Raw genomic sequence first — 26,432 nt, 5'->3', positions numbered from 1 at the left:
AGGCTAGAGAAAAATGGAATGAAAGATGGCCCATGTTTTTTACATCAATAGCCAAAACACTTTTATTTTTATATCTGCAAACTAAGCAAGAACAAAATCATCAGAGAGAAAAATAAACAATTCCATTGAACAATCTTGCCACACAACCACAGAAAAAGCATTGTTGCAGAAACAGGCATAATGCTAAAACAAGTGTTCAGTTTGTTTCTGACTCTTAGCAGCCATTTGGGCAGGACAGGACTGGGGCGCTGCTGGGTGGGGCTGCTATGAACTGGTGACTAGAACTGGGATGTAGCTAGGGTACCACACTGGGCAGCAGGAACTAAGGGGTTGAATTTTCACTATGAGGGCACAAAAGATTTCTGAGCTTCACTTATTGAGTATCACTCTACTCCTCTGTCACTCTCTTGGTATTCTGAAATCTCACCAGGTTGGTCAGGCTACAGAGATTGCAGTAGCTCCCCTGAATCCTGGAGACCACCAAGTGATTAAATTGAGAAAACATGATGGCTCAGTGGGCTAGGGAGTTAAACAAATCAAGCAGAAATATATTCAAAACATTTTTCATGAGATAGTCCTTTGGGCCTGTGGAAACCAAATCCCAACCACTCTATGTAGACACAAAGGCAAAGAAGGGCGTTTGTTATGTTGCTAGTCCACTTCCCAGCAGTTGAGCTCCAGCGCACAAGAGTAGGAAGCTGAAGTAGGGTGCTTCTGTGCCCTTTTTCAAGTGGAAATAAGTAAACATCCATTCACATCCATTCCCATCAGGCAGAGGCAGAGTCTATTCCCAGACTAAGGTACAAAGTCAGGGCCAGGAGAGCAGGACAGGCTTTATGATATCTGAATATCTGAGTATCAGAAATTTGCCGAGCCAAGCTACATCTACAGATAGAAGATACTGTAGATGGGCATTTTTCAAACTTTTTATTCTTACTGTGACCCACATACATATTTACATATGGGTACAGACACCTGTAGACAACCACTGGAAGTAAGAAGCCTTCAACAGACTCCAGAGTTTCAAAATAGTCACATCAGGCAGATTCTGCCAGTGCAATTGTTTAGGCAGGAAGACCATTTCCTGATGTTTCCTTCTCTGCCATCTTGATATTACCTTTTGCAGAACAGTATTTATGTATGTATTTATTTATTTGGGGGGTTATTTTTATTGGAGGCCAGCTTAGCAATTATGTTTCCACAAGACAATGGTTAATCTTGACTATATATGTTATACTGACAGTCTCTCTTCTGTTCACCATTTGATTAAGGAAAAAACCAAGATGGCTATGACGCTGAATTGATTTAAAACCTCTAGTGGGACAAATACCCAGTTTGAAAAACACTGGTATTGACTGAGGTGTAAAGACAGAAGGATGGAAGGACGGGGCAGCAGGTCCTGCTGGCTTTCTTGCAGAGTTAAAAAAAAGGTGCTCCAACTGAGGGTTTATCAAGTTTCTAGACTTGCTTTTGTATACTAAAGGACCAAGGAACAGAGCAAAAAATATGCTGTCCACTGATAGAAAGGAGACCACACAAATGTTAACATTCTGAAGCCAAAAAGTCAGTTATCGTTGCTGCCGAAAGCCAGGTGAAGCCACATGCTGGCAGCGAGCAGAGTTATGCTGTGCCCTCCTCTCCCAAGAGCTCAGGGAGCAAGTCACCCTAATCCATGCTGCACCTTCTCTCAAGCAATGCCTGCGCTGCTGGGCTGGTGATACAATAAAATGGACGTTAAAAAAAAAGTTAAAGAAAACAGATAAAGAGAAAGAAAGTTGGGTTCTAAGAAAGCAAACCCAAGGCTGCTGATGCTCAGCTGGGAAGGCTGACAGGCAGCAACGGAGCGCTCCCAAGCCACACAGGGCCTTGGACTGTAAATATGAAGTGAGATATCACTGGAGCTGCAGAAGTTCTCCCCAGCCAGTTGAGGAAGTGCCTGGCTGGATTCTGCATGTTACCACTAATAGCTGTCTTTTCTGATAACATACCACTGCAGTGCTGCCTGCTGATAAAGATATATTAACTCAGCTGTGCCTCAAATGCCACAGGTGCAAGTGAAGTGCCAAGCTTACCTCTGATACAAGCCTTTAAGACACAAACTATTTTGTTTTAGTAAACACAAAACAAGACAAAACACTATACCTAAAAGAAAAATTCCCAAAATTCCTGAGCATTTTCCTTCCCTATTATGCAGTGTGCCAGAACAAAGACAGATCCTCCATGGTGGGACTTAACTGACTTCCACAAGGGCAGGTACAGGAGAGGCAGGTAAGACAAATGCCTGCCCCACCTCCTGCTCCATGTGGCTGCTGCTCCTGACCTCTTTCGAACTCTATAGGTCCATCTGCCTATAAGCAAAAACTCATTATTTTTCACACCTTTTCTAGACTTTCTGGGATATGAATGGTTGACCATGGCTACTTGAAACAAAACAAAACAAAATAAAATGAAATAAAATCAAGTAAGAAGAGGTTTCTGCCTGACTTTGTATAGTTTAGCTAGCCATCAGCACATCATGATTCTAGATTCTGCTCTGCCACTGATAGAATATTAAACTTATCCAGGCCTCATCTGTTTATAAAATGAAGGATAAGGCCTTGCATTATCTGGACACAAAATCTTACCATTTTGGTTATGCCGTTTTGAGATTCCTCACCCAAGCCTTGACTCATGGAGTACAAATATCAAACTTAAAATGCTGGGCTGTGGAGCAATCATTCTATTAAAAAAATTATACATTTAGAGACATAGGCTAACTAGGTCAATTAACACAAACACTCTGGTCAGTCAGCTTTGGAACAAGAATACACATTCTTGTTAATAACAAGATAATGGGCTCTGTAAGAGATTCTATTGATGGCTATGTGAAACTTATGTACTGCTCTGAGTATTTTACACTCTTTGTCGAGTTTTATGATAACTAAGCCTCAGCACTCAAAATGTGTTCACTTTTTCCTTTATTGGGCAGTGGGAGCTAAGGGAAGTGTGACAAATCGGTCTTGGCTGGAAGTATGTGACAGCTTCCCAATGGCGCTTATTCCGCCAATAAGAGACCAGGCATTAGCTGAAGGAGACAAAACTCAAGTGGAAACAAAAAACAGTTTGAAGGATTAGTCAACGGTGTCTACTGCATGCCCACTGTGTTCTCACTACTGCATCAGACATCACAGTGGCACAGGAGGCATACAGGACCTGCCTTCTGTCCACAGGGGACACTGAAAAATTCACCAGCTCACCTAGCAGACCTCCACTCTCCATTTAACTAATACTTGCCGATGTCTACTCTGGGCCAGGAAGATGAGGATTGTTGTGGAAGATGAGGATTCAATGATGAAAACACTTTGCGCTCATGAAGTTAACTACCAGCTAGGAAAAGATTATTTTCCTCTACTATTGTAAAAGGTATGTTATTGGTGACTGGATTTGCCATTTGGTCTATATGCTGCAGAATGTTAAGAAAGAGTACATGGCCAGGCGCAGTGGCTCAAGCCTGTAATTCCAGCATTCTGGGAGGCCAAGGCAGGTGGATCAGTTGAGGTCAGGAGTTTGAGACCAGCCTGGCCAACATGGTGACACTCTGCCTCTACTAAAAATATAAAAATTGGCAGGGTGTGGCGGTGCATGCCTGTAGGGCCAGCTACTCAGGAGGCTGAGGCAGGAGAATCGCTTTAATTCCAGAGGTGGAGGCTGCAGTGAGCTGAGACTGCACCACTGCACTCTAGCCTGGGCGAAAGAGCAGGAGTCTTTCTCAAAAAAAAAAAAAAAAAAGAAAGAAAGAAATAGTACATGTTAGATAATTGGATTATGTTAAGCAGATGCATGTGTGGCTAGGAAGCTACTGTCAGAATGTAGTGGACAAGTTAATCACGGGGCTTAACAGGACACATCCCTCACTAAGGAGACAGCCTTGGGCAGCTATCCTTTTTAGCACATGACCTCTGTTCTCTCCCCACACCACAAGCTGGTCATGGGAAGTCAGCGCAGAAGGTGGGGAATGGCAGAGAGGGAGGGAGTGTTGCTGTACCAGCTTCAAGGGTAGCAAATGTGCAGTCTTGCCAGCAATAGGAAAAACAGCTCTATTCAAACAGAAATGGCAGATGCCAGGTAAGGCAATAAGAGTCTCTTTCTGGAATTTGAACTGAGCAGTGTTTAAAACAAAAGCCCAGCAGGAGCCAGAGGAAGGAGGCAATAAGCAGAGGGGACGAACTGGCGGCATTAACACTGGAGATCTACAGTGAGGTCCCCGCAGACTCAGAATCACCCCAAGTTCCAGGATCTGTGAAACCTGACCCTACCTAGGCTCCTATTAGATTTTCGTGGATACTCCTCTGCTGTCCCCCCGCACTGACACTATAAGCCAATCTGTGAGGATCTGGTACTATCAACCAAACTAAAACAAAAACAAGAACAGTGCATCTTAGGGTAGGCACTGTGTCATATTCAGATTTTAATCTTTCCAGCACCCAATATACTATGTAGCACACAGTGGCACTGGAGAACCTCAATAAATGTTGAATGCATATTTGTGAAAAATAGTTCTGAAAAAAGTAAACACACAGAGAAAGAGATGGTTGATGAACTGTCAGGGTGCAGACCTGAGATGAGGTATAGTCTGAGGCACCTGGAGAACAGAGGTGTTTTATGCAAATACCAGGAAAGCGGCCAACAGAATCCATTAACTACATACATCCCACCTTCCCATGGTTATATAACACTTCAAAAATTAAAAAAAATAGAGCATACCTACACCCTTTTACCCCACTTGTCTTTAAATTGGCACATTTGGAGAACGTGGTTTAACTACAGAGTTGAAGTGGTCAACACTGACCAGCTATGTCAGAGAGACCTGAGCTGGAGCACAGCAGAAATGTTTAGCTTCTGACACACCAAAGGAGGAAAACAATTCTCACTCATGACCTATGTTCAGTTCTAGGAAAGTTATGTGGCCACATGGAAATGCAGAAAACTGGAGCACACTTAAAGAGAGCAGGGGAAAATGACTCAGGGGCATGGAGACCTGCCTCTAAAGGGAAGACAAAAGGTGCTAAATTTGTACAGCTTGGCTAAGTGGTGACTAAGAGGGTGACACGATAACAATCTGCAAATATTTGAAAGGTGTAAACACAAGAAAGGAGGGAGGATGCCTAGCCTGAAAACAGGGGATGTCATTATTAGGGGAAAGAAAATCTGGACACCATATCAGAAAAACTTAGTGTGGGGATGACTACTGGGATATAAATAAGTTTCCCAATGGAAGGGAAAATGTTATTCAGTCTTAAAGCTGAAAGATGGTCACGGAGTGCAGTCCTCTGCTTACAGTGAGGAGCCCAGGCCAGTGAATTGTGATTTTATTTTATATATTTAGACAAATTAATAATATTCAATATTATTTAATATTGAATATTCAATATCTCTGCTTTAAATAATGGTCCCTGAAATTTCAACACAATTTTTGTTGATCAAATGATGGGGGAGACAAAATGGCAGTTTTGATGGAAATTTCACAACAAAACAGGGTTTATCTACCTAGCCACATACCTAGCTAGCAGATAAAGGGGGGCTCAGTGCAGATGTGGGGGGCGGACAGTGGGGAGAGGAACAAGAGCATCTCATCTAGTTTTCATCTTCCTTCCTAGTCTTTAAGACCCTAGGCAGGAATGCTGTAAAAGTTTTCCAGATAGGAAACTATGGACACCTCTCCTTTCTATAGACTGCACTTGGTCCCCTGGAGTCAATGTCATGGACAAGACACAGAAGGAACACCAAAACAAGCTTCTTGTCCCACTGACTGTACTCCTGTACCTCTGCCTGAGTACCTGCTGCTGGAGCTACTCGATTTATAATCCACAGGCTCCCAGCAGATTTTTACCCCTAGACTCAATTAGTTCCATTTCTATACTTTCCCATACCACCTTTCTCCCCACCAAAAAAAAAAAAAAAAAAAAAAAATTATAAAAAGCCCCACTACACATAGACTGTAACTTAAACTCCATATAAAGGCTGAGAAAAGCAACACTTTTAAGTCTGTCCAAGACGATTTCAAAAATTCTTCAGCACTAACAATATATAGATAGGTATTCCCTCCTTAAGTATGAAGAAAAAAATCAAGAACTTTTAACCATCAACATGAAAGGTAGAGTCAGACAGACCATCTGCCTAATTTTAAGGAACGTAGTTATCACTTAAATAACATACAAAGCCAAATCAGTTCATGCCATTGCTTCTCAGACCTGTAATAGCTCATACACCAAAAACTTGTACTTCTTGCTCATAAGCTTTAAAGTAGAAATAATTTGGAGGGCTCAGGTTGCAAACGCTGTCAATGAATCAGTTCACTATTGAAAACTGCACATCATCTCACTTAGGGCGTATATTTCCATGTTCCTAAAATGGCCCAAAGAAAAAGGGAAATGGCAGACCAGTTGGTTCCTAAGAGTTCGTTCCTCATGAGGCTACAGTTGGTACTAAAAGGTTTAGAAGTAAAACAAGGATTTTGCATTTTCTCAAATTCTTTATTCTCTCCCTTGTTCTCTAAACCCCTACTTTGTTACCTCAGGGGAGGTAGCATCTTGTGGGCCAATTTTGGAACATGTCACTGCTAAAGCTCTTTCAATGATCAGAATAAAGGGATAAAAGAAGAATGAAGGGATCCTAATTAAAGGGATCAAATACCTCAGGTAATTGTAGTCAGGGGAGTCAGAACTGGGCAGAAGCTGAGACTGAAGCTGTTTTTAGTCACAGCTCCAGTTTTTTAAGATAGACTTTTATTAGGTTGTTCAGATTTTGTAATGTTTGATGCATTTGTTGAAAGACCAGGTACTGAAGTTAATTTGGAATAGGAACAAGAAAACCAAGTCTTCACAATGCAATGGAAACTGCAGCTCTCTTTGAAGAAAGGAAGGGGAAGAGAAGCGAAGCATCTACAGACAGGAAGTGTGATGCTTGGCTGTTAAACATGCCTTGAGTTTCTGATACACGTCATAATAGTTGTTTGCCTGTTAATGGTAGATCCCTATTCTACAGTCATTTGAGGTAAGGGATATGCCAGTTCTCTCTACATCCCCGGTATTTGGCAAACAGGAGATGCTCAATAATTCAGTCTGCTACAAGAATGCCAGAGAGGAGAAAATCTAGCAAAAACAGATACACCAAACCTGTTACAACAACCTGCTTTTCCAAGAGTTCTGGATGTGTATGAGTTAATATGTGGAGTATTGATGAGGAATTCTAGTACTGCTTATTCTCAGGACTTAAATGTGTGTTAAATGCTCAGTCACTGACCACAGTCAGTGGAAGAGGCAAGGAAGGGATGACTTAGAAGCCTTACACTGAGTATCTTGCTCTCAGTCTAGCCGGGCAAGGTACAAAACCAGCTTCACCGAATTTGATTTATTGTTAGTTTTAGACAACAGACAATCTCTCCCAAATGGGAAAAAAGCATTTTTAGATGGAGCTGGTACAGAAGATAACAATCAGGCCAGCATGGGAATAACCTTTTATAATGCTCTCCATTGCAGAGCAAGATCTGAAAACAATGATTATTAAGGGGAAAAAGAAACCTCTCACTGATTAACGAGGCCTTTCCTTTCCTGTGGCATCCCAAGAGCAGGCCGTAAACCACCCCGCCAGGCTGTCTCTGGGGGTGTGTTTGGGAAGGGGATTGGAGATAGCAGGCTGTCTGCTTCTCAATGCCCATGTTCATTTTTGGGGATTGCTATAAGCAGCAGCTGCAGTAATGTCACTGTCAGCTACTAGCAGAAAGAACAACTGGGCATGGGAGAGATCTGTGCCTTTCAAATGTTTTTTTTCCCCCCTGGACTTCTCTTTATTATCCATACCAAAACAACCTCATACCTTCATTAACAAATTCACAGAAAACAAAGTATCTGAGGTCAAAAGCTAGAGCCGCAGTCTTCTGAATGACAAGAAAGCTCCTACATGGCTCAAGCTTTTATGTAACACAGTGGCACTGTGCAGAGAGCATCTAACAGGCACAAATGCTATGTCTGAGCAAGGAGGAGTTGGTTTCTACAAGAACTTCAACTTTTATTTCTTCTGACTTATTTGAAAGCAATAGGACTTTATCTTTAAATCAAATAAAATATATTTTCCCCCTTTTGATTTTTGGCACCAAAGGTTTCTATTCTTGGTCTTTTTAAATTCCATGTTAATGGATAAAGAGAAAAATTTGAATCTACTGTCCAGGCTGCTAGAGATTTGCTACAAGGTGAAGAGAAAGCCACAGGAAATACCCCTATGGATCTTGCAAGTCTACGCTTCCATAAGGTATTCTGGCACACACCTGGCAGCCAAATGTAAAAGCTACTTACTTGCATAAATTTAGAGTGACTTTTTCTAGACCAAGCTGTTTTATTTGAACAAAATGGTTCTGAGATGTGTGGAGTGTACTTCTAAACTACTGCCTTTTTTGAGCTTTCACTCAAAATTGCTCTGAGCTCCTCCTCCTGAGGCAAGTGAATTCCAAATGTCTAGAGATTAGTATACTCAGCCTACAGTAGGATGGGGAGGAAAAAACAGCTAGTGTCAGGAATATTAACACTTAAGAAAGAACCAAAGAAAATGAATAAAAAAAAAAAACCTCTGGGCTGAGAAACTCTTAGCAAGAGCCCTTCACCTCACTAACTTTACTTTAAAGAAAAAGGAAGGAAAAAAAAAAAAGCAAGCAAAAGGGAAAGGAATTGTGAAAAGTCAAGGTTCTCCAAGAGCACAGGCCAAGCTACAAACATCCTGTCCAGAGTAGTTTGGATCCTGGGCCAGCTGTGGGTCAAGAATGGCATTTGCCTTATTTATCTATTTACTTTTTACCAAACGCTATAGTTATTTTTTACCATACCCATAGTTACCATACCCTAAAGCAGGGAACAGCAGACAACTTCCTGAAGACTAAGCCTGCCCACTGATTTTGTATAGCTCATGAGCTAAGAATGATTTTTGTATTTTTGAATGGTTAAAAAATCAAAAGAAGAATATTTGTGACATGTTGTAGGATATAATAAATTTCTCTTCAAAGGTTTTAGCCTCTAAATTGTTAAGTACAATGAGTTCTGAGATCCTCTCCAAAGAACCAATGTATCAGTATGTTCAGCTCCCCTGTTCTTTGTTCTCCATTTTAAAATTTAACTTCCTCTTTCTTTACATCTCCTTGTCCCTAGTTTCAGTAAACAACCCCCTCCTAGCCTCTATCACCTGCTCTGACCTTAGTCATCCTTGGTCACCTGCTCTATTCTTATTCATCCAGAGTCACCTGTTCTGTAACTGCTCTTCCCACCAAACTACTCATCCCGTCACTCCGGCTCCTACCCCTGCGCTCTTTAAAATGGCCAGCCAGAATTAGCTTAAGACTGTGCGGTCCAACCCTAGCCAATAGGGAAATAACATAGCAATAGGGGCTACCTGCCCCTTCCCCTCTCTTGTTCAGGTGTCCTCTCGTCATTGCTCCATCTGCGCGTCGCACCCTTCTATAGAAGTAAAATTGCCTTGCTGAGAAAATTTATGTTTGAGTGCTATTTCTTTTGCATCACTGAAAATTTATTTCCAACAATGTGATGACTATGAAATTCAAATTTCAGTGTCAATAAATGAAGTCTTATTAGAACACGGCCACATGTATTTGCTGTCTATGACTGCTTTCATGGTACAGGGCTAGAGTTGTACCATGAGTACGTGTATCAGAGACCATAAGGCCCACAAAGACTAAGATATTTACTATGTGGCCCTTTCTAGAAAAAGTATGCCAATGTGCTCTGAAGCCTGTTGCATGGTGGTTTAAAAAAAATACAGGCGGCTGGCTGCGCGTGGTGGCTCACGTCTGTAATCCCAGCACTTTGGGAGGCCGAGGTGGGTGGATCACCTGAGGTCAGGAGTTCAAGACCAGCCTGGCCAACGTGGTGAAACCCCACCTCTACTAAAAATACAAATATTGGTCAGGCGGGTGGTGTGCGCCTGTAATCCCAGCTACTCGGCAGGCTGGGGCAGGAGGATCACTTGAACCTGATAGTACAGGGTAACTCAACTTGATGTTGAGGTATCAGTACAGGTGACAGCGTAAGATATGTTAAATTATAATAAATAAAAATAATACTTAAAAAACCTTATGGTCATGTGACCTAGAAGATAAAAGGAATGAAAACATGGCTTGGGGAAACAGCCAGAGGCAGCTGACATTAACCGCAGGTTGTGCCCTCAACTTTTCTCTCCTGAGCCCTGTTCTATGAATGTCCACTTTCCTGTACTTCTGATCATTCTATTTTATTTCCACTCTCCTCCCACAGATGCATATTTCCCCATTCAAAACATACTCTCCATAAGCTCAAACTTTGAAAATGCCACAGTTGCCACTCTTTGTTCTTCATTGTAACTGCTTCTCTCCACTTCCTGACCAATCTGTTCACCATTATACTTCTTGTGAAGAGGTCCTTTGCTCCTAAGATGTTGTCCTTAGACTTTGTCTTTCAACTAAATGATAGTTAGAAGTCCTACTAGATTGTTCTATGGTATTTATCACTGAGCACCAACCCCTGAGATCCTTTCCTCCTTGTTGCTTCTTTCTTCTAGGTGTCCTATCTCTCTGGCTGCTTGCTTTGTTTCTTACTGTTGCCTTCAGTCATGCACTGCGGCCCTTTTTTTCTCTCTACACTATCCTTTGGCAGGTCTATCCATTCTCACCTTCTCTATCACCGTGATCATGCAGAACTCAGACATGTAATCCTGCCTCTATACCCAACTGCCAAACATCTAACAACTGCCCACGTCTCCCCCTGGATGTCCTGCCAAGACCTCAAACTCAACGTGTCTTAAAACCAAACTAATCTTCTTCCTCCTAAACCTCTGTCACCTCCTCCTCTTCCAGAGTTCCCCATTCTGGTTCCAGCACTACCATCCTCCTGGGCTGAAAACCTCTCTTATCTTCTTCCCTACTCTATCCCCATAACCCAATGATTGCTACATCCTCTTGATTCCATTATTTCCCCTTCTATAGTTATTCCTCTCAATCTTCAACATACCTCTATTTGTCAGGCTCTTCTCACTTGTGGCCAAGAATCTTCTGATCTACCTGTGCCTGCCCTCAATTTTTCCCTATACTTATTCTTTATACACACAGCTACCAGATTAATCTTCCTAAAACACAATGTTCTGCTTCTTATTATTTTTTTTTAATTTGCTTCCAAAGAAAATCAGAACTCAATCTGACATTCTAGGCCTTCTAAGATCTGGTCCAATTCCTTCGGACCATACAAAACATGCATTACCCATTTGACACCTTTTCAAATATTTGAAGAGACTTGCAACATCTATTTCTTCTCATTCTCATGTCTTATTTTCTCTGGGCTGAACATTTCTAAGGTTCTCATGAGACGTGAGTTTTGATTTCCTACCATTCTACTCTTTTTCTTCTTTAAACCTACATAAGATGAAGTGAATCTTCAAACTGAAAATATCTTTCTAGTTGATTTAATTAAAAAGGTCCAGTGGGGTGGTGGAGTGTGCAACAGGGAGCATCCCTTTTTCTGCACTGTTGAAAGCGGACTCTGGAAGCATTCGCAGTGAAATGTGCTGCTTTGTTGGATAAATGGGGGAAGGGTGTGGAGAGACTGCATATCAGTCTTCTCTCTGTGTGGTCAGGCAGAGTTGGACTTTTCCTCCAGGCAGCATGCTGCAGCAAGAGACAGCTCCCTTAGTGTGGGGCGGGCAGGGCGGAATCCCCAGACTGAAGGAAATGGGAAGCCCTCAAGACACCATGTGGGGGAGGTGGAGCCTGTTCGGGCAAAGGTTTCCTGCCTCCACGGCCTCCATTCCAGCTTTCATTCTCTGTCTCTCAGCAGCAGCCCCAGGCACTGTGGAGACCCGGGTGGTGTTGTGGCAAACAGTCTATTCATTTCCTTCTCTCATTCACTGGGCTCTCAGGGATCAAAAGGAACAGCAAATCCAAACCACTGCCCAGAATTCACTTTGCAGAATTCAGGGAAAGATTGTTCTACTGAAGTGATGACTTTCCCTATTAGGGAGACCTGAGGGAAAGAAAAAGGACTTCTGCATCCTTTACTTTCCACTGATGCAACATTGCAGACATGACTATTTCAGTCACCACTGTGGCCAGTGGACAGGGCACAGCAGTGCACTCAATTGAGGCTTTTTAGCCCCTATCACAGTGTGGCAACAGTGCACCAAAGCACCAGGATTTCAACTGTGATGCTGGACACAGCTCACATTGCTTCAGTTGAAAACAGGGAGGGCAGCGAGGGAGCAAATCAGGTACTCAACAGACCCGCATCCGGTTTTTATTTCTGCAGCCATGCGGGAGGTATTAACCTGTGCCATCAGGCTGTGCCTGTCTTCCAGGGAGAGGAAAGCTGCTCCAGTGTGCTCCACACGAAAGAAGGACAGCACCAGGATGGGAAGCTTGCCAGAAATCAGGATTTCTAATAAGGGTGGAGCAGGGGAGGGAGTGGCGAAGAGTGATTATCCTGAACACAGCTCTCCACACCAAGTACATTCCCCGACCAGAGTTCCTGGTGCCTGTGACAGCCAATGGTGTGTGTGTGTGTGTGTGTGTGTGTGTGTGTGTATGCTTGTGCACTTGTCTGTGCTCACTCACCCAAGGGAAGAGGGTGGGGAATAAGACAGGAAAGGAGAAGAGGGTGGAGGAGGAGGGGCTAAGGAAACCACAGTGGCCATCTCTGAGGGCTGAACTCTCATGTGTAAGCCCATGGTGGGACATAGCAACTGTCACAATGACCCAAATCAGGAACTGTAATTTGTGAAGAATGCAGGAAGAAAGCTGAATGGGGCCGGACCTGCCTACTGACAGCCATGAGCACCTCTGTGGGGGTGTCAGAGTAGAGTAGAGCAGAGAGAACGGGGTAGCGTGCTCGGCACAGCACACAGAAGAAAATCTCATGCCAGGGCAAAAGAGAGGAGCCGACCCTTCTGCAGTGATCTGCCAGCCTCACACCCTTCACGTGTCTTCCAAAGCCCCAGGCTGGCTGCCTGCTCTGCTCCCTTTGTCCACCCTGCAGACTTTGGTAGATGCTGGCTTGTTTGTACCTTTCACTCACTTTGGTTCCTTGTTCCCTCTCCACTATATCTTAGCCCTTGCTCTCTGTCAGGCCATTCTTGTCCAGTATCACAAGCAGAAAGAAACTTAGCTGAAGCCTTTTACTCTGATTGCTGGCTGCTCCGGGGTGCAAGCAGACGGGGGTCAATCCCTCTTAAACACACACACACACACACACACATGTAATGCTTGAGTGTGTCCCTAGTACATTCAACTCAATATTGGGGTGTATATACATGTGTAAGCCCATGGTGTATATACATGTGTGAGCCCATGTAAGCCCAAGAGGCCTGCTCAAAAACGCCTAAAATAATGGAAAAACGATGAGCTGCACGTCCTTGTAGGGAAATTTGGGGAGTCTGAAAAGCTGTATGGTTTGTGTATGCCTCTTTTGTGTAACAATATATTTTGGTTTTCATAGTTTTTATCATTAAAGTAATTGTATGTCCTCTAAAAATATAAAACAAAATAAAATCAAGTGGCCAGTCACAAATAGGGCTTTTTCTCTTTGGGTAACTCCCTCTGCAATTTACAAAGTGCCTGGATGCTCTCTGGCCCAAATGGATCCCCCCAGGTCAGAAGGCAATTAGATCCCCCAGCACAAGATGCTCTTCAGCAATACAACTCAAGACCCAGGGGACAAAAGAAGATGGACTTTTCTATCTCAGTCAGCCATCCTAGGGAGACACCAGTTCCTGAATGGCAAAGAGGACAGCTGTCAGCAAAAGGGCGGGGGAGCGGTGAGGCAAATTTCACAGCCTAAAAGCCAAGAGAAAAACAAAAACAAGAGAAGTGTTTCATATGGAGGCTGTCTCCCCTAATGTCACTAAACTGGAAAATCCCATATTCTCGAATTCACCCACCCTTAGCAGACAGCTGTTCATGCCTGAGTCAGAAGGAAAGGTGAATGCTTTGGAAGGGGAATTCTCCTAGACAGCCTGGAATCTGAAGAAGCTCAATCACCTAAATAATGTCAGTATTTTGGACCGGCATAAAAAGTGGGTTCATTTCTGTATCTCCTTGGAAACCAACTGGCTCCCAAGGTAGTGAATGAGAGAGGGCAATGAAATCGTTGCTCCAAAGGGAGCCCAGGCCAAGCCCCCAGCAAGCAACTCTGTCTTCCACTTGGTATTTCCAGGGCAGACAAGATCAAGGAAGGAACATGAACGAATCTTCAGTTACCAAGTTTGATCCAAACCATTCCAAATTCACCTTGGAGATAACAGGCATTTATAATCTGATGGGACCCTTACATTCTTACTTCCCTTTCACCAATATTCTAGCTGAGATGCTGTATCATATTAAATCTTTGTAGATGAGTGATGTGGTTTAAAATACTGCAGGCTTTGGCTGCCATTCCCTTCCCTGGGGTCTCAAAATAACTCCACACAAATCATTTTTGCTAAACACTCACTCAGGCAGCTCTTCCCTGCCAGAACACACACATCTTATGTAAGTGAAGAAGCCACCTAGTTTGCTGGAAGACAGTAGCACTCCCAGAGAGGCAGTACTGTCTGCTGCTACTGAGACTCTGCAGAGCTGGGTTTTTAACACCCCTGTCCCCTGACAAAAGGCAGGCGCCTAGCCAGGCTGTGCACAAGCTTCCTTAGCAAGACAGCCCCCGTAGAGGTTCAGGTGGTCAGGCCAGGGAAGGCCACTCAATTCAGGGCTGCTTTAGAAACAAAGGCGATTTGGACATAGTGACCACTTGCTACATAAAAAGTCTGCTCTGCTAAATTTTGGAAAGGAATGAGAAGAGGGAGTAACACGGTGTCTGTCCTTCAAGAATCCACACAGGTCAGTGTGGAAGATAGGCACACACATAGATATGACACAGTACAAAGCTATCAGCGGAGCAGAACCAAAAGAATGAGGTCGGCGAACAGGAGCAGTGAATGGGGGTGGCTGGGAAGAGGAGAGATGTTAGAGACCACCTTACCTCAGGTAGCTTCAAAGCCTCCTCTTTCCAAATCATTGACACTGACAGTTCTAACCCACTCCTCTGCCCTTGGCTTGGCTGCTTTGTTCGCCCTTCCTCCGAGTGCCCTTCCTACCTCTTCTCAATCTAAATCTCTGCTGTCAGATCCGTTTTTCTGACAGTTCTGAAGCCTCCGAACATCACAACGGTCTGTTCTTTGTTGCTTCCCACTCCAAATCCAGTCCCTAGGCAATCATTTGCTCTCTGTGCTTCCAATTCCACTATAAGCTGATGACTCTCAAAGTTTTAATCTCCATTTCTGACGTTTCTATTGAATTCATCTGGACCTTCAAACACTCACAGCCATCTAACATCCAAGCTGTCAAAACTGACCTCATCAAACCTTGTGTTATTAACAAGCCAGAAAACTGACCTCTCTCTTCCTCATGCTCTACTATCAAAGCACCAACCAGGTTTAAAGCCTCCTTAAACAGGGCTGCTCCTTCCTCTTCATTCCCACTCTGCAGCCTAAGCAGGCTGCACACCTCTTCTCAGATACATGGCAACCACCTCCCAGCCAGACTTCCTTACCTCATCTGGGCCCTCTCCAATCTTGTCTCCGTACTGCGGTCAAAGGGATCTTTGAAAATTATATAACGCAATGAAAAAAGATGACTTTCTGCTACATCCAGTAACATGGATGAATCTCACAGACAACAGTTGGGTAAACTGGACAGGCGCAGTGGCTCACGCCTGTAATCCCAGCACTTTGGGAGGCCAAGACAGGTGGATCTCTTGAGGTCAGGAGTTCGAGACCAGCTTGGCCAACATGGCGAAACCCTGTCTCTACTAAAAATAAAAAAATTAGCCGGGTGTGATAGTGCACGCCTGTAATCCCAGCTAATAGAGAGGCTGAGGTTGGTTAATTGCTTGAACCCAGAGGGCAGAGCTTGTGGCGAGGCCATATCGGGCCCCTGGGTGACAGAGCGAGACTCTGTCACAAAAAGAAAAAAAAAAAAAAAAAAGAAAGAAAGAAAAGGTAAAGGTAAATTAAGATTGTGATTCCATTTCTGAAGTTCAAAGATAGGGCCAGGTGCTGTGGTTCACACCTGTAATCCCAGCACTTCACGAGGCCAAGACAGGGCATCACTTGATCCCAGGATCTCGAGACCAGCCTGGTGAACATGGTGAAACCCCGTCTCTATAAAAAACACAAAAATTAGCATGGTGACATGAACCTATAGTCCCAGCTACTTGGGAGGCTGAGGCAGGAGGATCACTTGAGCTTGGGAGGCAGAGGCTGCGGTGAGCCGAGATTGTGCCACTGCACTCCAGCTTGGTGACAGTGTAAGGCTCTGTCTCAACAAAACAAAATAACCCTCCCACCCCCCCAAAAAAAACCCCCAACAACTAGGCAAAACTAATCTATGATGAGAGAGGTTGGAAAGGATACTGGTTATCTTTGAGGGGAGCACCAGGAGGGACCCTGTGGAGTGTTAGAAATACTTCATCTCTTCATGTATGGTGGTTACTTGAAATTATGTTCATATATAAAAATTTAGCAAGCTGGCCAGGCGTGGTGGCTCACGCCTGTAATCCTAGCACTTTGGGAGGCCGAGGCGGGTAGTCTGAGCTCAGGGGTTCGAGACCAGTCTGGGCAACATGGTAAAATCCGGTCTCTACTAAAAAAAAAAACAAAAAACAAAAAAACTAGCTGGGCGTGGTGGCATGTGCCTGTAATCCCAGTTACTTGGGAGGATGAGGCAGGAGAATCACTTGAACCCAGGAGGCAGAGGCTGAGAGGCAGTGAGCTGAGATCACACCACTGCACTCCAGCCTGGGTGACAGAGTGAGACAATAATTCAGCAAGCTGTATACTTACGACTTGTGTACTTTATTGTATGTAAGTCACACCTAAAGTTATATTAATGACAATATATCACTCATCTTTCATTGCTTCTGATAACCTACCTCAGGAGTTCCTAAACTAGGGGTCAAGACTGGGCTTGGGGGAGAGAGGCTGCTGTTTGTAAACCCAGTGAAATTATATGAACATCTTTGTATGTATTTTCTGAAGAGAAGATTACCTTGTACTCTTCAGATTCATTATTTACTGAGAATGTCTAAAACTCAACGTCACCAACAACTGATCTATGTGGTACAATCTAAACAACCTTGCACAGACACAAGGCCCTTCTAAGACTCGGGTATCTGACTTTCCAAACTTACCTTTAACCACTGTCCCTCTTCTAGCAGACATGACAGCCATAATAAAATATTTATCCTTTTGAATGACGATGCTTTTTCACAGCCCTTTCTCCTTCCTTTGCTGGTTACAAACCTTTTTCTTTCCTCATCTATCTGGCATTTTCTAGGGAGAAAGCCTATATAGCCTTCTAAGATTTGTAAAATGGTTGGTGACCACCCCTAACAGCAAAGAAACTGAGCCACAGGGAAGAGTGACATCGAAATAACTCTGTGTTGAACTCCAGCAAAACAATCTGCAAAGGGTGGCTTGGGGCTAGGATGAAGCTCACTAAAGATTGTTGAAGGAATGAATAAATCTGAGTATTTGAATTCACTGCTCTTGTGGTCCTGTGAAAATGATCAGGTGATGGCAATCCACACCAGGGCTTATCAGGATTTTTTATTTTTTAAAACATTTATTTATTTATTTGTAGAGACAGGGTCTCACTTTGTTGCCCAGGCCGGTCTCAAACTCCTGGGCTCAAGTGATCCTCTCACCCAGGCCTCCCAAAGTGCTGGGATTATAGGCATGAGCCACCATACCTGTCCCTACTCAGGATTTTTATTAACAGCTGAGGTGAAGGCATTGCAGATGTATGTATTTAACACACATATCACATGAGAGAACAAACATACAAAGATTCAATCAGGCAAGAATCAGGAGTTAAAGTTACGAAGATAAAACTGAAAAGGGATTAACAGCAAGTGCTCAACAGAAAATGAGAGACTGTGATACACTTTCATACAAGTTCATATATAAAGGACCTGGAAAATATGTGTATTTGACTACCATTCTGTGACACACAGAACTTAAAGCCATCTTCATATATCACCTAAGCATTCATAGAATCACAAAATGTTACAGCTGGAGAAAGAACCTTAGAAATCGAGTCCAGACTCCTCCTTTTTACAGAGGACATTACTGGAAATAAGAGAAGTTCAATGACTTACACAAGGTCACATGACAACTTGGCAATAAAATACAGCTTATAAACCCTATCTTTTGACAGGCAAGTGTTCTTTCCACTGTATCCTGTCAGTTCAGGTTGAATGCACTTTATATTACTTAGGTTACCTGATTTATCCGAAGGAATTCTGTTTTTAGATGTCTTTTCCCGAGTGAACAGATAATCTGATAGACTATGATGGACTTTTAAAAAACAGAGGAAATAGCTGTATTATCAAAACTAAGTTCACATGTAATTAAAAGTTTTCTAAAGTATAACAAGTGACTACAGAGACTGCTGGAGAAGAAACTCACATAACAATAATGACTACAATGTGAAATTACCCTTCTGCTGCATAGGGCAGTGGATCAAGCACTTTTTAAATAAAGGCATCATTGCTATTTAATACTTAGAGAAACTCTAATTTATAGAAGAGAAACTAAGGCAAAGATAGGTTAAGCAACTTGTCTTAGATGACAGGGATTATAAAGGGCATATCCAGAATTTGAGCCTGTTCCTGTGATTCTAAAATTCACACGTGAAATGAATACAGTAAAGTGCGTCCTTCAAAAGGGAATATATCACTGAATTTCCAAAGCTGAAGTTGTTTTTTTTTTTTTTTTTTTTTTGAGACAGAGTCTTGCTCTGTCTCCCAGGCTAGAATGCAGTGGCGCAATCTCAGCTCACTGCAAGCTCCACCTCCTGGGTTTACGCCATTCTCCTGCTTTAGCCTCCAGAGTAGCTGGGACTACAGGCACCTGCCACCATGCCCAGCTAATTTTTTTGTATTTTTAGAAGAGACGGGGTTTCACCATGTTAGCCAGGATCGTCTTGATCTCCTGACCTCGTGATCCACCCGCCTCGGCCTCTCAAAGTGCTGGGATTATAGACGTGAGCCATAGCGCCCAGCCTAAAGCTGGAGTTCGTAAGGGACCCTTGATTATCTTTGTACAACTTTCTCATTTTGTGTATGAGGGAATGGAGCCAGGATCAGAAATCAGGCATCTGTCTATTAAATCATTTACTTCTTCCCATACAGCACATTACTGCACTAGTGTTAGAGGGGACAGAAAGCGGGCTAGCTGGTTCTGCTTGGACATGTGGTGGAAGCAGCTTGATATACCCTCTTCCCTTCCCAGGTTCAAGGCACTCGCAATGACTAACCAGAGAAACGTACATTCTACTGTAATCCTCTTCCTCAGGACTCAGAACCCAGCTACCCACCACCAACTAACTCCAGGCAAAGGAACAGTTACTAGGTAGTGGATGAGGCAATAACAGAGGCAGCAAAAGATGGAGGGTGAACACAGAGGAGGTAGAGAAGGACGTGAAGGAGGCAACTCTGGATGGAGCTGAGTCGTAAAGACTGAGTAAAAGCTGCTCAGAGGACCATACAATCACCCCCAAGCACAACTGTGGGGGTGGTTGCTGATGCTGCTCCAGATGTTTACAATAGAAGGAAGCCATGGATTTGGGGGGTTGGGGACAAAACCAAACTATATGCGCCCTGGCAGGGCCCTTGAGTTTCTTCTGAGAACCACAGCCCAGTTCAGGAGATGTTGGCTCCGTTGTGTTATGCTTGGGAGAGCACAAGACACAGTCTTCCTGCTACTCTTGCTTCTAAGTCAGAAAAGGAACTAGCTTTGTGAAACACAACCGCATCTATGCGCTCTTTCCTCCAACAAATTCTGTTGTAATTTCTTAGACATTGAAAAAGGTAATTATTCAGACTCTCTGTGTGCAAACTATATGAACACAACATTTCACAATATCAATCAGATTTGGTGTTAGTTTAAATTGTGATCTGAGAACCATTATCCCAGCATTCTTCTTCCCTCTGTCGATGTCTAGTCAAACCTTACAAAAAGAAACTCAATGGAAGCTAGAAGAGTAAAAAGTGGACTATTTTATAATTCATCCCCACTTTACGGAAATCTTTAACTTCCTACTATTGTGGAAATGGCTTTTCCTAACATTACATACATATATCAGACAACATGAACTGCAGATCTCTGTGTTACTGAGACAAATTTCAAAACCCAATGTAGACTCGTTGAAAGGGGACAGAGATATTTGATTGACAGGAGGTCACAATTTGCCAGCAGAAGAATCAAGAACTTGTCTCAATGGAAGATTGATATTGAAAAGCTTAAAATATTCTTTGAAAAAAAGCAACATTGTTCTGACATCTAAAGAGGACAAATCAAATTGGTCTCCTGCCTCAGTCCCTGAAAAGGAGAGAGAGGAAATGGCGGAGTGGTAAGTGCCAGGTCCATCCCTAACTAAGCTGTGTGACCCTGGCCAACTAATAACCTTACAGAGCCTTAGTGTTCTCACTTGTTAAATGGTGGTAAGAGCAACCCTTCCTACCCCACAGTATTGTAATAAGCATCCGGGGGGAAATACATATAGGAAAACACCTGAGAAGTATCTGTTATTATATAAATTAATACTTATGGAGGATAATCTTCCTGATGAGTTTTAGCATATTTAATCATGGTCCAAGCCAGGGCTTTAGGGTGTGGCCACACTGGTGATGAGAGAGCTAATGACCTCACTAACTTCAACAGATACCTCTTGGAAATATTTTTTAGGAACTACAGTTTCCTGGCAAATGCACGGTAACCGTATCCTAATGTAAAAGCAGGGTACATCAAGAAAAACTGAATATGGATAAATATATACAACACAATTAGAGAATACTTTGGATCCTAAAGAGCATGGCAGGAGTGAGGATAAGCCAGCAGGGGTAGGGTGCTGAGTAGGAAGAAAGGGCCTGCATCTCCTAGATCTTAGGATGTGTTTCTGGCTGAAGTTTGTGAAGCATGAAGAACAGACAACAGCTGGGAAATCAGAAAAGGAGTACATCAAGCCGTACTTATTCATGCTCCCTGAAAGATACAGCGTGGATGGCAACAAGTGATAGTTACATGAAAGCAGAAATTACATTCCTTGCTGATTTGCTCCATCGTGATTTCAGCAAATACATTTTTTCCCACCACCCCCATCCCTGCCACAAACTTTTGCATGAAGCATCCAAGTGGCATGAGAGTTTTCTCTCTGGATTCCATGTCAATAAATACTGATCCTACTGAGAAGGAGAGTGGTAGCTCCTAAACCAGGAGAACTATGTTTTCAGTATTGCCTCCGTTTCAACCTTCTGCCTTTTCCAGCACTCTCACCAACCAACAGATCTAATGACTGTGCAACACCCACTGGGAGCATGGGGAAAACTGAGGGTGACTGACTGAGGTTCTCAGTGTTTCTGATTGTAGAAGGGTGCTACGGGATTTGGGAAGGGAAGCTAAGGGGTAAACATCCTGCAATTCATGGCAAGTCCTCCACAAGGAGGAAATGTTCCACCCAGATGCCACCAGTGCCCCATTAGAAATATGCTGCTCCAGTCTTATCTCTGGGTATTCAGCCACTATCCACATTCCATCCAAAGTGAACAACTTGCTGCACCCTGCCCATGCTTTGCATTTTCACACAGCTTAAAATAGAGCTGCTCCAATCTCCTTGTTCAGGTCAGAACATAATGATTTTGGCCAAAGGCTGTTTAACAACGTAGAGAAAAATAGATCAAACAGAATGCAATCATCACAATAAACTATAAAGTAACTGTTGATTTGACTTGAGGTTCTAAGAAGGAAGAAAATATGTTCTACTCTCAAGTTTTTTACAGACTCTAAGAGATTATGGAGTCATTTGAAGTGATGCTTAGAGAAGCTTTGGCTCTGAGAGGTGTCTGTTCAAAAAGGCAAGTTAAGAACATGTTATGCCTGATTGCAAGTTGTAGAGCTGAAAGTCCAGTGGATGAAGCCTCTGCTTTGCCACTGACACGGTCTGTAACTATGACAATGCCACTCCATTTCTTTATGCTGTTTCCTCATCTACAAAACCAGACAGTTGGATAGTTTTCAATGCCTGCTCTAGAAACGGTGTCGGAGCTGCCTGCAGAGTGGGGACGGAGAATAGACTGGGCCTGATGGTTATGACCTACACCATAACCTAACCTTCCAGATTTATATGCTAGCCAGAAAAATGGTAAGAAACATAGGAAACATGGGCATTCCTAAAGACAGAAAAGCCATATACATCCTGCTTTCTGCTGCCAACAGGCGTGTCTACATTTGCTAAAACCTCCGCTTTGCCATTTGGGGGAAATACACTCTTCAGTTTTCTTCTTCGTGGATAGATAACACATTTTGCCAAAGATGTCCGCGATTAAGGGAGTGGAAATGCAACAACTCTGCACACATCCAGAGAAATATATACGTATATACAAAGAACCTGGTTTTGTTCAGTCTCAACCAAGATCATGTATGCTTTAGCTAACACTCCTCTGTTTGATTTGCAGTCAGTTTGCTTACAGAGCACTATTTGGGTTTCAAGGCTTAATTTATTTGACTATATTCATTCCCTTTCCCCATCTTCCTTCCAGCACAACAATTCCAAGCAGAGAGAGAATACATCTTACTCCCTTATGCAAAGAGTTCCTCAGCTTTATATTAGAACTCTCTGGAATTACTTTTTCTTTTTAGTAACAGCAAGAAAAGGCGTAAGTTATGTGTACCAATGTAGCTGTTCTACCTTTAAATTCTCTCACTCATTTCTAAGAGTTGTGCAATATGATCTTAGGATGCTTATAGCATTAGATCATGATACGCACAGGGCAGGTGCTGAGAGCATTCAGGCCAATCAGCTAGCACAGGTAAGGATAAGAGGTGCTGCGGCCAACAAAGGGCAACTCTGTTGTTGCAAGAGGTTGTCCTGTTGATTTTCATGTAGCTTGATGAAATATACCCTTTTTCTTCCAACTAGGTCTCAAAGGTCTGGTGAGGGAGCGGACACTGGCATTTGCACTGATTTATTCTGGTTGAGAATGGACACATAGGAAATGGTAGAAAAGCTTGTTCCAACTCAGGCAATCTTTCTGCTTTCATAAGCCCATAACGATACTAAAAATGAAGCATCAGAACAAACAGAAGCTGATGACGGCAATAGAAGAAAATGAGGCTGATTAGACAATTTCACACGGCAAAAGTAGTATTTAAATTTTGGTTGTTTTGGTTTTAGGTTCTGCTTTCTTCCCTCCTCTCTTGAAAATGAGTGCTTTTGCACGTGTTTTTTTACAGTGGCAAACACTTAATCAAAGAATTTAATTTTATTTGTTGTGCTATCATTCTAGGTTTCTTCTGTTCTCCAGTTTCAGCTTGCTTTTCAAGTGGTTCAGAATGAAGATGCCTGGATCTAGATCTTACTATGATACAGCTTTATTTGTAAAGAAGAAAATATGTAAGTAAACACCATTTGTAGTTACTGTATGAAAAAAATTCTCATTGATTCTTTTAGAAAATACACTTATGTAATATATTACAACTAGATCTTCCTAAGTTAAACAAGTACTGTAGTTTTAATTTTGTGAAGCAGGTATGTATGTATTTTACATTATTTACACATTTAGTAACAATCAGGATAAAATGCTAGGGCTGTGGAAAAACCTACAGTGGACCCACATACGAGTGAATTTACACTGTCCAGAATGATAGGGCTTAAGTATTTAACTAATGCCTTCTCTTGCCAGGAAGAAGGAAAGCTGACTTTGTTAGGGTTTGAGGCACCCTCTGCCAGAGATGTGCCTATACCTCCCAAGTCCAGGTGGAGAGGAAAGGACATATTTGGTACTAAAAAACTCTTCTCCCAAGACCAAACTTCTCTTGGGATTCCCCTAAGCTTCATCCCAGGATGTTTCTGGGCAGCTGGCAGGAAAGTACTGAATCTCACAAAAGTTGAGTTTTCATTCCAATTTCACCGTAGCACTGCAGCACCTGATATAATCCCTTAAAGACTCTCAGTCTGGTCCTAATCTATCTCCTAAAATATAACACAGAGGAGATCTGAATATAGATTGCAACCTGGTCCATTTGTTCTTCCTAATGGAGGAACACAAAGGAATCAACACAAGGAATCATGGTGGATACAGATTTAATATCTATTTTCTCAGCTACTGATGAGCCTAGGGCTGTAGAATACAGCTGAATGGAAAAACTCATATAACCAGGCTGATTGCACTTTATTAATTATTCATCATTACTTAACCTCAGGTGGAGACTCAATGCTCAGCAAAACTTCTGCACTCCACCCTTTTCTAGATGACTGTAATTCAATGCTTTCTTTCTTCTACCAGAGATTCGTGATCCACAAAGAGGAACAGTATCAACCTCCAAAGAGTATTTTCTAATGTGTACGTTATGTGTGGGCTGGGTGTCATTTTTGGTTGTGGCAATAGCTGGGGTGGGACAGTGCGCTGCTAATGGCATTTAGTGAGGAAGGACCAATAAAGCGAATGCGGGCAGTCCCATACAATGCACTTACTGTTTGTCTTAGGTACTACCTATGCCCACCATGGTGCTAGGAAATTAGTAGTGAGAATCCATTCTAGAAGCTTAAGAAAAACAGGGTGTCTGTGATAGCAATGATAATATTGGCCTAGATATTGTAATGTGAGCCTGGGAAAGCAGCGACAGAAAGCAGAGGTGCTGCTAGATTGATCTTGCCACCCAGGAAGTTCCAGAGGATGAATGGCCAGCAGCTAGAAGAACAGATCTGTTTCCACTTCCTTCTGTTCCACCTGGGCGAGAATAGATAGCAGACGAGAGGCAACAGGGAGAACCAGACGGAACATCAATGAACTCTTCTGCTGGGTGATGTTTACCCAGTAATGAGCGAAATGAAAACGGATACAACATAGATTTCCATATCATACGGGAATACCGTGACTACTAGAGTCCATTCATTCAACAAATACGTATCAAGTACCTACCACGTGCCAGGCATTGTTCTACATGCTGGGGAGATATACATAGCAATGAACAAAACAGACCAAAATCCTCACCTTCTCACAATTTAACATCCTGGTGGAGAGAGACAGACAAGCCAGTAAAATGCATACTATGTTAGACGGTGGACAGTGCTACGGAAGAGGGAGAGGGGATGGGGCAGTTTCGTGATTTTAAAGAGGAGGGTTAGGGAAACATTTATTGAGAAAGTAGCATTTGACCAAAGATCTGAAGTAGTAGAAGGACTGAACCATAAGGATATCCAGAAGAGAGTGCAAAGGCCCCAACACATGAGTAGAGGCAGTGAAGTGGGAGGAGCAGGAGATGACGTCAGAGAGAGGAAACAAAAAACAGGGAAGACAGGCCACACTTGCAGGCACTTGCAGGCCACGGTAAGAACTCAGCTTGCATTCTGAGTCAAATGGAAAGCCACTGTTAGAATGGTATCCAGGGATGAAGAAATACATAGACAGCTACATGTGTGGGAATGTGTATATAAAAATGACTGCAATGCAGTCTGCCAGGGAAACACTCCTAAGTGGTATAGCAATGATGATAGGGATCTGGCTAGTGCACTGCAGAGTCCCAAGACTGCCAGCGGACGTCTAGCTATTGTTTATCCCATTTGCTCACAGAGTAAAGACATAGAGCATGGAGCAATGCCTGGGAAAGCTCAGGAGGGAATCACCCCCACCTTCTTCTGAACTTGTGGGCTGCTGCTATTACCATCACTACCACTCTAGGATGGTGTTAAATTAGCCAGTTTAACAACAACAACAAAAAGCCCCATACAAATGTAGCTTCCAATGGTGTGTTCATTTTTATTAATTGGCTAATTTAACACTGCCTTAGAACTGTAATAAGAGCAGCAATCAGTGAACCTGCCAGCATGCTGCGTGCTCTCATCATCCCTGTACCCTCAACTCTCATCTCAGGTCACACTTTCTATGTGTGCAGAGAATTCAGGGGACAGAGAAGTCACTGCTTCTACTTGGGTACTCATACCTAATGCCTCCCAAAAGTTGTCTAGTGGTTTACTCTTCTGCAGTTCTCCTCTCTCTATGTATTCTACAGACGCCTGGGGGAAGGCAGGAGGGCCCCACTTACCACTTTCGAAATGGAGCAGGCAGAGTTCCATAAGGGACAGCACTCTGGACATAAGCATGAATGAAAGTGAGGTAAAATGTTCAAGTTAAGATGTGTCACATTTATCCAGGGGTTTCACACACCTTCACACAGAAGCTCAAATCCCTGTGAGGAACCTGGACTCTAGCCTTACATGACTCCATTTAAACATTCTTGCCAATCCTGACACTCAAAGGTGGAGAAAAGTGGCTCAGGCTAGCCCTAGTTCTGCACATCTCAGGGCCACCATGCATGGCTATGCAGTCCAGGCCCTGAAT

The 26,432-nt window shown here is 43.0% G+C and overlaps 2 protein-coding genes across 10 annotated transcripts in view; one reads left to right on the top strand and one right to left on the bottom strand.

Annotated features, from left to right (window-relative positions):
* The window catches only part of SND1 (staphylococcal nuclease and tudor domain containing 1), a 438,355-nt gene that overhangs the window by 105,958 nt on the left and 305,965 nt on the right, over window positions 1-26,432 (bottom strand). The window lies entirely within an intron of this gene.
* The window catches only part of LRRC4 (leucine rich repeat containing 4), an 88,789-nt gene that overhangs the window by 42,431 nt on the left and 19,926 nt on the right, over window positions 1-26,432 (top strand). For 3 of the 9 annotated variants that reach the window (XR_002733942.2, XR_002733943.2, XR_002733944.2), the window contains exon 3: window positions 23,379-23,485. The gene's annotated coding sequence lies outside the window, so the exon portion shown is untranslated. Of the gene's footprint in view, window positions 1-1,271; window positions 2,453-2,968; window positions 3,554-23,378; window positions 23,486-26,432 lie in introns of those variants that run through there. The other 6 variants (XR_002733939.2, XR_002733936.2, XR_002733937.1 and 3 more) reach the window with 6 other exon arrangements.

The sequence above is a fragment of the Piliocolobus tephrosceles genome, chromosome 8 (assembly GCF_002776525.5).
Source record: "Piliocolobus tephrosceles isolate RC106 chromosome 8, ASM277652v3, whole genome shotgun sequence".
Lineage (NCBI taxonomy): Eukaryota > Metazoa > Chordata > Mammalia > Primates > Cercopithecidae > Piliocolobus > Piliocolobus tephrosceles.
The sequence above is the reverse complement of the archived record's forward strand: the minus strand, read 5'-3'. Positions and strand labels throughout refer to the sequence as shown.